Source organism: Chaetura pelagica, unplaced genomic scaffold (assembly GCF_000747805.2).
Source record: "Chaetura pelagica isolate M959 unplaced genomic scaffold, ChaPel_1.0 scaffold3, whole genome shotgun sequence".
Classification (NCBI taxonomy): Eukaryota; Metazoa; Chordata; class Aves; order Apodiformes; family Apodidae; genus Chaetura; species Chaetura pelagica.
In genome coordinates this window covers 16,716,973-16,728,349 of record NW_009952974.1, presented here as the reverse complement: position 1 = coordinate 16,728,349, position 11,377 = coordinate 16,716,973, and positions in this window count along the sequence as shown.

Here is an 11,377-nt window from a genome sequence, read left to right as displayed (position 1 = left end):
CCTTTCTGCCTTAATTATTCCAAGTATCAATCACTCCACAACCACCTTTACTGCTATTAACCTTCTTCCTGTCTTCCAAATCAAAACCTATTTCTCACTTCCATATGTCAACACCAGCAACAAGCATCAATTAAATGTCTTTCATTTTTAAAGCACACAGCCTTGCTACCCTTGCTTATATCTTAATGCTTCCCATATGCTTCTCATCAGATTCTAAATTCCTCTGGTTGCTGCCTCTGAGAAGTCATTCTTCATTATAATAAGTTGCCCCAAGTAAATTTATTCATCATCTTTTTCTATGACAGCCACGTTCTTTCACTACGGGAAATTAAACACTGCACCATATGGCCAGAGCAGCAAACTTTAGTACTCACTTGCTCAATTGTTTCAACACTTTGCCGCCTTCATACAACAGTCTGTTTGCCACTAGCGTGTCAGGCTTCCGCCTGACATATGCATTAGACACATTAATGGGATAGAGGAAATTAAGTCAAGTTGACAATGTGAGGAAAGAACAGTATGATGCCATTCAGTTCCAAAAATTCACTATTTCTACTATTTTTCACTGGGTTGGGGGAAAGAAAAGCCCCTTAAACTAATTCCTCTGAACATGCTACATCATTAGCCTGCTGTGCCACCATATGACACCTTTCAAAATCAGAACAATGTGAGAATTCAGAAGTCTGAGGACAGCCATATACATGGCTCTGCTGTGCATCCCTTTTGTGAGCCTCATACTGTCATTAGCTTTACTTTTCATGCTGCAGTTGTTCCTCAAGCCATACTAGATCCTGTCTAATTAATGACACACTATCAACTACTGCTAGGAGCTTAATTTTCTCCATGTTTTTCTTAAGAATTTGTCCTGACAGAGCCTTTTTGATACAGGTAGCAAATGGTATTTCATAGTATAGGAAGAGTACAGACTTCCTTCCCTAGAGTCTCTTCTAATGTTGAATTCTTGAATATCCTTCTTATATATTTATATATATATGGATCTTTACTGAGGAGATAAAAGAAAAATTAAAAACAAACAAGAAGTGGTGTTGAAGACAGCTACATGCTTCCACAAATGCATTTTATTTCACTGCAGCAGCATCTAATTCTTTTGCTTTGGTAATTTCCTACCTCTGGCCCAAATCTTCAGCTAGAAGGTGGCACCCCTGCCTCTACTGTGGTTAAATCTGAAAATGTCAGGGCTGAATTTGGCCATTCATTCCAGATCTTTTCGTGATCATTTATTGAATGAACTTCTACTTTGCTCAGGCAGCTAGGAGAAAAGGGGAAACTTCAGTATGTCGTGTTTCTATTCCTGCTTCTGATCTACAGCTGGGAGTTATGTAAGAGCCAAGTATCCCCTAGCTGATGACTGTCAAGCTCCTTGGGTGTGACTCTTTGCCCCCTCATACCAGAGGGGATGTGACTCACAGCTGACTGAGGTGTATCCCACTGAGTCTCTGCATGTGGGATAGATCCAATGAGTTTATTACAGTGGAGGACAGGCTGCTGAATGGAGCTGCTGGGTGAGTTTTTGTAAATTATTTCTATTTCCCTGTGCCCATTGCAACTCCAGCTCCCAGCTCTTTGGTTTAGCCTCATTAATAAAGGATGACCTTTTGTTCTGCCACTCACTTACAGGCCTGTGGCTGCAGCCTGGGAACCTCAGCAGTTGTGTGTGGATCAGCCAGGCAGCCATGCTCTGGCCACTGAAACCATTTTTCAGAGAGAAGGGAAGATTATGAAGTCAATGTGGCATGTGGCTCATGTGTGCCAGTGCTATTTGTACTCTGTCAAATATGCAACAGGTGTTTTTCTCAAAAAAACAGTGTACCAAAATTATAGATTTGTGAAATAATCAAACTTTTACAAAACTTTCTTGATTTTTTAACTCTGCTGAGCATGAAAAAATAACCACTTTTACCAGAATTATTAATGCATCAAAGAGTACATAGTTTCCCCTTGTATCAATTCAGTGTTATCCTATTGGGGCTGAAGGTGACTACAGTATTATTTCTGCTGTTGTTGTAGGTTAAGCATTGATGATGTTCTCAGCAGTTTATTTAAAAGAAAAAAGGATGTAATAATACAGCAAAAAGGCATTTTGCATCCAGCATTGGGCTGCAGGAGCTGTGAATAACCTGTGATCTTAAGGAAAAATCAATTACAGCTCAAAGATCAAGATTGGTTTTCAAGGCTGTTGCTAGGGGGAAAGACTAGAAATGTGTCTGATGGTGTTTCTGGGCTTCCAGGCAGATGTGGGCAGCTGCTCAAATGGCAGAAGTCCACAGAGTCCATTTGGGCTCTGTTTGTTTAAAAGTATCTGCATTTGCCAAGCTTGCAGCAAGTTTAGAGTTCTGCTCATCTAACACAAAGTAACAGTAACCAAGGATCTCCATTACATTTCTTTCTGGATCCAATACTCAGCACTGGTAGCAACCAATAGATTGAATACCTTAAATAAATTTAATAATAAGCAATAAAATGAATCCCTTCAAAAGTACTTCCTCTACTTCAAGTAGTGATGATTTCATTCAGTGCAAGATTTCCTTTATGCTATTTTCTCTGTTATCTCTATTGCTTAGTGTGCAGAGTTTCTGCATTATACATTAAGATAGATTTTGGAGAACAAAGAATCACAGGATTAGGACAGAGGTCATCTATTGGATCTCTCAGCCTGAAGGAAGGAAGGATTATATTTATGCCATTTTTTAACCCCTATAATGGAGACCGTACAATCTCCCTAGTCAATCCATTCCAGTGCTTTATACCCTTACAGAGTGAGAGCTCTTCCCAGTATCTTACCTAGGTCTGCTGCCATGCACCAGTTTCAGTCTATTACTTCTCATTATATTCACCATGAGGAAAAAGGTTATCCCTCTCATTTGTGAAGCAGACTTTTATATATTGGAAGACCAAGTATCATTTTAGAATGAGCAATCACAATTTATTTAATCTTTTCCTGTGAATCACGTATTTCTAGACATCCAATCATTCTTGGTTCTCTCCTTTGGGCTCTCTTCAATTGGTATGTGTCTTTCTAAAAGCCCTTTCCTGAAAGACTTGATGAGACCTTCTCTTGAAGCAGTCAGGGAATAATATTTTCCTTTAAGTGCTTTCCATGGATAAGTGAAAAGGCTGCTACATGGGCTCATATAGCTGTTCTCAAATGTAAAGTGTAACTCTTTTAATAGCATTGGTCCAGTGGAAAAAAAAAAAAAGTATACTGCTCTGGAGTGTATTCATTCACCTGCAAAATGAGATACCATTACAACAAAATATTTAATCTTAAGACATTTCTGAGTGAGTCAACATGAATACACATCCACATTAAATTAAATTAGTCCATTGCATATGTGCCACTAAATCGTCAAACAGCAGAGACAAGGTGGATCGGAGAGTTAATGCATTCACTTCTGGCAGAGCAGCTCTGAATAGAGTTGCTTTGCTAGCCATTGTGTACATGCTTAATACATGGTAGAAATTGCCTTGAAGAGCAAACAGCCTATAGGGGAAGGGCAAGCAGTGGTAGGAGATGACACATTTCACAAAAAAAAAAAAAAAAAAAAAGAGAGAACTGAAACCTGGGGAAAGAACTGATTTACTCCGAATTGTTTTGTCAAAGAAGACATTTATACTCACTTTCCTGAGCTCCTCTCTTGCTATGGGGCATCCTTCCTTGCCATTAATGAATCTTTGGCTAGTCCTTGCAGTTTGAAAGCTGCTGTCTTTGTAGATTTATGACTCCAAAGGGACCTAAAATAGGGTTTCTTCCACAGAATCGAATATAATGAGGACACAGGAGTCAAATTTGCTATGAAGGACAGAAAAGAAATGTTGTGTAATACATATGCATCCAATCTTTTTTTAATCTCCTCTGGCTTTAGAGATACTGAGTTGTCAATGGGCAGGCTGGCACATTACATACACAGATGAACTCACCTCCTTTTTGGCACTCTAAGTCTACACCCGAACAAGCAATTTGTCATGAGATCCTATTTCTGTGGATTTAAATGGATCATCAGGATTCCCCTTGGGCTGTAGGAAGGCTCTAGGAGAGAGAAAGTGTGAGTCAGAGGTTTTCATTCTTTGAATATTATATATTTTCTGATAGTAGGGATTATAATAGCTCTTTCTGGAAGAGTCAGCTGGCTTTGTGAGGAGTTTATTCATTCCAGTGGGGCTCGGTTGACCCCTTTCCCCCTCTCTCCTTTTCCATCATAGGGTCAACAGTTTAAACATTGCAGATGCTAAGGATCTTCCACCCCAGTGTCTCAAAGTAATTTACAGCAATCTGTCTGGAAGCAGCCTTGCCCTGGGAAGAAGGAAGAGCCATTCAGTCACAAATGCTACCGGCAAGCTCTCCTGTATGTTCTTAAAGCTTGTAGCCTCTGGGCCAGAAAGCCCAAGGTCCTCAGGAGACATGCAACTTGCCTAGTACCATGCTCACTCTTAAATGGGAAAAGGAAGCCAGCTCACCACATAGCACACTAGGGATTCCTAAAGTTTGTTCTCCTGCCATGAGGTCTTCAGGGATGATAGTCTTCTCTGTGTTTTTCTTTTCCCAAAACTGTGTCCTACTTTCACAAGGCCTTCTTATTTGAAATTAAAACCTCAAAATATTTTTCAGTGGGATGGGGGTTTTGTTTGTGTGTGCGTTTGTTTGTTTTAGTTTTGTGCTGATGGTTAGACTTGGTGATCTCAGAGGTCCTTTCCAACCATGATGATTCTGTGATTCTCTGATATGAATCTTTCAGGATAATGTGTTTAGATGCTGTTCAGTTCAATTAGCATTGCTCATGGCTTCAGAGAGCTGGGCAGCAGCAAAGATGGCATTTGAAAGTGCAGCATTTCCTAGTCATTTCAAACAAAGTACTGGTACAAAAAAACCCAAAGCCCAACAAAATTTGAGAAGACAGAAAATGCCCACCACAGTCAGATTCCATACTGCATTCTGGTTCCTCTAACCAGGAACCGTTTCTCTTCTCCTTTTCCTTCATTTTTTTTTTTTATTTTTATTTTTTTTATTTTTTCTTAAATGCCATATGTACAGCTTGAGGTTATACTGGAATGTATAAATCTCATGTGAGCCACAAAACATTAAGCCACCATTATCCTTATAATTTCATTATCTCAGTTCCTACGCTAAAACATTTAAAACTAATTGAACACTTGAGGTTTTCCTGCAAATTTTATTTCCTAAACATTATTGAAGTACTGTTAATAAAGCCAAAATGTACAAAGTCAGCACTTCCTAAAACAGGCTGATTTATTAAAGTAGAATTTTTTTTTTTGTTAATAGGATCTGAATACCAAATAGTTCTTATCATTTTATGTTTCTATGCCATCTATTTTTCTCCATTTCCAAGAACAACTATTTAATTTCCATGAAGCTGTGCCAGTTTTTCTTCCCCTCATAATATCATTTTAAAATGCTTGCCAGTTTCGTCTTTTTAACTATGAATTTACCTTGTCTCTCAGTATTTTCTTTGACTTCATTTAAAGTGTTTGGCTTTCATTTTTCTTTATGTCATAGGCTCTCTCTGATATATTCATTTATGTTGCTAATGGTTCCCAAATGTTCTCATGTTACAATAAGCTGTATTTTTCAGTGGAAAGGTATTTTATATTCTTGGTGAAGTTCATAGCAAAGAAGATTTGTGTAGCATAGAAGATCAGACTAAATGATCATTATATTCCTTCCCAACATGTAAAATCAGTAAAATAGTTTTATGTGCATACAGGTTGCTTTGTCATTAAAGATTATTCAGCCTTTATGTTTGCTTTTACAGTCTCATGATATTACAGTTATGTTGGATCCAGATCCAAGTTTTGGACTAGAATTTAAGTTTGGTAGTTTTCATTTGGCAGGTTATAAAGGCACAAGATGTTATTTTTTTCCAGAATAAAAAATGGCACTCATATTTCCAGCATCAAGCTCTGCTTTTATATAAAGAAAAATATATGAATATATGAAAATATATATATATAACAAAAATATGAAGAGAGATGGAAAGATCACAGGTTTCCAGATTTTTTATCTTTTGTACAGGTAGTAGCAACCTTAAACATAATGGCAACAAGCAAAGCAACAATAAGGGATACTGTTTTACTACTGAAAATGTGGTAACTAACCTGAATACTAACAAACCCTCACTCCATCTTTCAAATTCAAGTCAGTGAGCATGGATCTAAAACTGAGCTCAGTTCTTTATCTAAGAAAGAGCAGGCTGTGTTGTTTTCTCAATACAATAAATTGAAGTAGGCATACAAAAGACAGAGGATTTTAACCTTTATCCTGCTGGGCTACTCTTCCAAGTAGTTCTGTTGAAGTCACTGAAACTTCAGTTCAAGATCAGTGGGCAGGATTTGGCCTGACAGATCACTGGGTCTTTGTGCTGGCCATGACAACAGTCTTTGATGTTTCATGCACAATACCAGATTTCAAGTGAATAAAACTAAACTAAATAAGGTAACCAGTGAAAATATTAGCCTTTCCCCTTTTTAAAATAAATTCCCATCAGTTACCATAGAAACTGCTAACAGTAGAGCATTTTGACTGTCTTTATTGTGAACAGTAAAGTGAAATACTCTCTTTTCTTGGGAGAGCACAGGAATGTTCATCCAAAACAATGGGTTAGCTAACCATTGCTTGCATACCAATTCATCTTCAAGATCTAGATGGTGGCTCAGCTCCTCTCCAGTGTTCAGCTGCAAATTGCAAGGCCAAAGCATGTTATCTCAATTAGCTGGACTGTCTAGAAAGGAGAATGACATAGTAGTCCGGGAGGCTGACCTTCTTTCTCACCTCTTAAAGGAATTTCTACTAGTCTGATATGAAATTTAGAGGAGGTGATGTATAGGAAAGCCAAGTATGTCCTACTGTCAGAGCTCTCCAGCTGAAACCATTTCCTCAAACTAATTCTTAACTGGAAAAAGATTCTTAGCCATTCATTTTTTCTTCTCAAGTTGTGTTGATGAGCACTGGCACTGCAGTTTGAGGTATGGGATTATGACATTGAGGATGGGTTGGGAGGAGGTTTATATTAACCTCCTTCCTCCCAAAATGTAGGCCTGCTCACTTGCTTCTCCAAGAGCTCTCACGATATAATTTCCACTGGAAAATCCACCAATGCTGTTTCTAGTTCAGTTTCACTGTTGCAAATGATGGGGTTTCTACCACTGCTACACTAAGACTAATTGCAGTTTCACAAGAATTCCTTTTCAGGTGTTTCTCCTGAAAATCACCTAAACCATCTTATTCCACTTCCTAGGGGACAGCTAGCCATTTTAGTAAAGAGTATGAGCACCAGTGCAATTGCCACCAAAAGTACAGACATTCAGCAAGGAGGTCCAAAGAGTGACTGGATAGAAAAACAGAGTTACTCTGCCATTCCTTAAGATAACTGCTGCCAGGCAGGTAACCAGTGGAGAGATAATCTGAGAACGGACGGTCTGTCACTTCTATGCACAGAAAAGTGTCAAGATCAAAATCAGTTAGGTCAGGATCCTCCGTTGTTATGAAGAAGTTAAAAGAAGTGGCACTATCTTGCTTTGCATATCTGAGAAACCTGTGTGTTCGGATTTTAATCAGTTCCTATCAGAACATGTTGAAACATTTTAAACTATTTCTCTATTCTGTATGTAGATGGACACTTTTCTCCTTTGAGCTTTATACCTTCTTAAAGCAAAAGGAAAAACATAACAAGTATACTTAAGTATCCCTTTCCTTAGTCATCATTTGGCCCAGCTTTTTAACCTGAGGTCTTTTAATATTGCAACATAAATCAGTCACTTCCATCTGTTAATCAGATTTGTTGCTGTTCTTTTAATTTCCTCCAATTTGCGAACATCTGCCGGGCTCTGTAGTGCCCTGCAGAAATGGTAGTGTGTGCTGGCTCCTCGCCTCGCTGCCAAAGGAGGGGAGACTGCTACCACTCTGAAGCCCCACACTGGTTGCTCCTGGGGACAGAAAATCTGGGTACTTATCATGGAAAAGGGAAGTGGGAGAGAAAAAGAGTATCCAGTGGAAGTGTGCTGCACTGAGCTCAACTGAAATCTTAAGTTTATTTATCATTTCTTTATGTCAATAAAATATTTGGAAAATATGGTTTGCAGTTACAACTGATAAAAATAGCTTTTAATGAAAGCTATCACAGAGGAGTTACTATAAGAAAGGTAAAATCAGAGTAGGATTGTTGTTTTGGTTGATTAGGGCCCAGTCTGGTTATATACATCTACCTTTGTGTATTTCTGCATGTGCAGTGGAATGCAAGGCATGACCATTGAAAAAGAGAACAATTTTCGTTGGAAGGGACCTTTGGATATATCTGCTCCAATTTCCCTCCCTAAGCAGGGCCAGATTCAAAATTACGCTGGCTTGCTCAGAGCCTTGATGTTCACGCTGCAAACATTTCTGCTAAATCTCTCATAAGGACTTCTGAATTAGCAATCAAAGTTTTCTTCATTGACCCTGTTGCAGGTTTCCAGGGCTGGGACAGACCCTAGGAAGCTGAATCCAGTGCTTTATGAAGCATTAACCCATAAAACTCATCCAGTAAGTGCTCCACTAATAAGAATCTGTGATTAGTGCTAAGATGATGTCCCAAAGCCAAGGAGAAAATACCAATATTGCACCATACCACCATCAAGTCTTGCACTTTTGGTGGTGCACAGAACTAAGGCTTTTTTTTAGATCTCTTTTGCCACAATAATACATAGGTGTGAGGGCACAAGTGCTTTATTCGAATAGAGGTACAACACCAGGGACAGAAGTTAATGACTGGATAGTGCTCCTCCATTTCAAGCAGCCCCATGGGCTGATGTGTGATCAGGCTACTTTGCGCAATCTCAGGAGCTGGCTCCCAGTCTGGGCCCAAGCGTGGCAGAGCCATCTCTAGGTCACTTAAGTGAAACTTGTCAACCTCTCAGTTTCTTCAAAGATTGTCTCTTTTTATATTTTTGTGATCCAAAAGTTCAGTGAAGGGGAAGCTCTTTGAGAACGTGATCTGATGCCACATTACTAGAGCTAATTGGAGAGCCAGACCTGTCTTCAGTTCTGTCTGGTCAGATTTCATGAAAAAAGACTTCAGAATCTTGCCAGAGAAAAAAAAAAAGCTGATGTCAAAAGAGACAGTATGTTCTCTCCTACTTTTTCTCTTGATGATATCAGTCCTGGTAGTTTAAGAGTGCTGGTAGTTAAGCAAGAAAGTTTTCTGTAGTTCACTGTTTGCAGTGACAGATATTTATTAGTTTTACTTCAACAGCAATTCTTCAGTAATAGCTCTTCAATGGCACTTCCTATTTGACTGATTTATAAGAGCTCCTTACCCTCTATTAAGAGCCAAGTTAAACTTAAACTTAAATCTTATTAGTCATAGTTGGGGATTGGAAAAATATTATAGACTTCAGACTTTTAAATTTTAATTATGAGTGCATTTAAATAGTCATGAAAGTGAACAGCTAATTGCTCTGGTTTGAACTAGACACAATTCATGCTCTCTACATGCTTCGTCTTGTAGTTCAGCCAGTGCACCTCAACCCTGAATCCTGTTAATTCAATCTTGCAATTTTTCTGCAATGGGACAGCCAGTTTGTCAATGTGTTTTATGAGCTACACAAACAAAAAAGGAGCAAGGCTAGAATCACCAAATTCTTTCTGTATCCAAAAAGCAGGCTCTAAGCATACAGCTGCAGGAGACAACTGCTTATGTAATAGCCCATTGTTCAGCAGCAAGCTTTTTCTCCTGCAGCTGAAACCTGACACAGGTAAAATCAAGTGCTTGTCCATAAAACTAGGAATTTTTATGTCAGTTTTTTAAAAACTGTATTATCCCTAACAATATTTTTAGTGTTGTATACATTTTCAAATATTTTATGTCTCTTTCTGGATCAATATTCTATCAAACATTTGTCAGTTCTTCATATTATTTATTTTTATTCCTTTGGAGATTGCATGTACCTGGTTGTGATAATAACTTCCAGCTTGCAGTACTCAAAATCAATAGCCAGGCTATTGAAAAGCTTGCCACAGATGTCAATAATATTTTTTTTGTGTTGTTTTTGTTACTTCCATCTGTTACCACAGGAAAGATGACTTGGTAATAAACCCAGTCTATACCTTCACCACAAAACAAGAGAGAGGAAATTAGATGTCAGCAAAAATGCATAGTGTGAAACAATCATGTTCAGCAGCATTTTTTGTGACTTAAAGACTCTTACAATGTTCTTATTAATGCCCATCTCTCTGAAGAGTTTGGGATTGTTGCAATAGAGTAAGATTATCCAGGATGCTACTACTCAAAAGCTGTGATGTCCACTGTGAACTACATTATTTCTGTAGTGTTGATTTACACTGTAATGCAATTTGAACTTCACCTTCAGGCTGAGCTAGGACTATGCTGCAGCATTTTACAATACTGAGAAGCTATTTTGTGCTTTAATTGGAAAACCTGTATCCAAATGGTCAATTTGTCATCACAAAATGTCCATCTTCCCATGAGTCAATTCAAATTTGCAAATCAGTCATCCTGGTGGCTCTGCTGGCACAAAACTGAGATTCTGTTCTCAGTATGCAAAGGTCTGGGCTTTATTCCAGCACCTAGCAAGAGGATCAATACACTTCATGACTACCCTCCGTACATTCATACACTGGGGATATCTGGGCCCCACCAGATGCCCACCCTCCATTCTTCCTATCTTACCAGCTCAGTTGGATTCTCCAGAGCTCTGAAACAACATGCAGGTGGCTTATAATTTTAGTAGTAACTACGCAATTGCTATCATGATGTGTGTGATAAAGAAAATCCCACACCTCTCTGATACAATGAGCTTGGGATTCTGATGCATTTCTGAACAGCCCTGAATGTGCTGCACTAAAGAGGAAGCAGCTGAGCAGCTGAGAGGCTTCAGATGCTTTTGTGAGAAGTAATGAGAGACTGGGAAGATGGGACATTTGGGGGAAATCTTCTTACTTGTCCTGCAGTGGGGGCATAGGCTTTTTTGCCACAGTTTTCAGTAGGCAGGCCTTGCCCTCAAGGCCAAACATTCCACATTGGAGACCTCTTCCAAAAGACAATAGTAGTCTTAGGCCCAGTGCGAAGTAGCTTGTGGAAAGTAAAGGCCAATTCTGACATGGCTTTTTTACAGCTTATTGATAAGAGTTTCAGGACTTTTTCAGTTACCAGGCCCCCTGCCCACAGCACGGAAAAAGGGAAGCTCCCATTTACTGGTCTACCTATGTGTACCAGCACGCTTATGAAATCCTTTCTGCTAAATGTGGCCTTGCAGTTGTTAAGTCCTTCTTCAAAACACCCAGAGGACCACAGGGATTTTAACTATGCAGGTTACTCTCCTGCTGCAACCCGACTCCCACACCAGT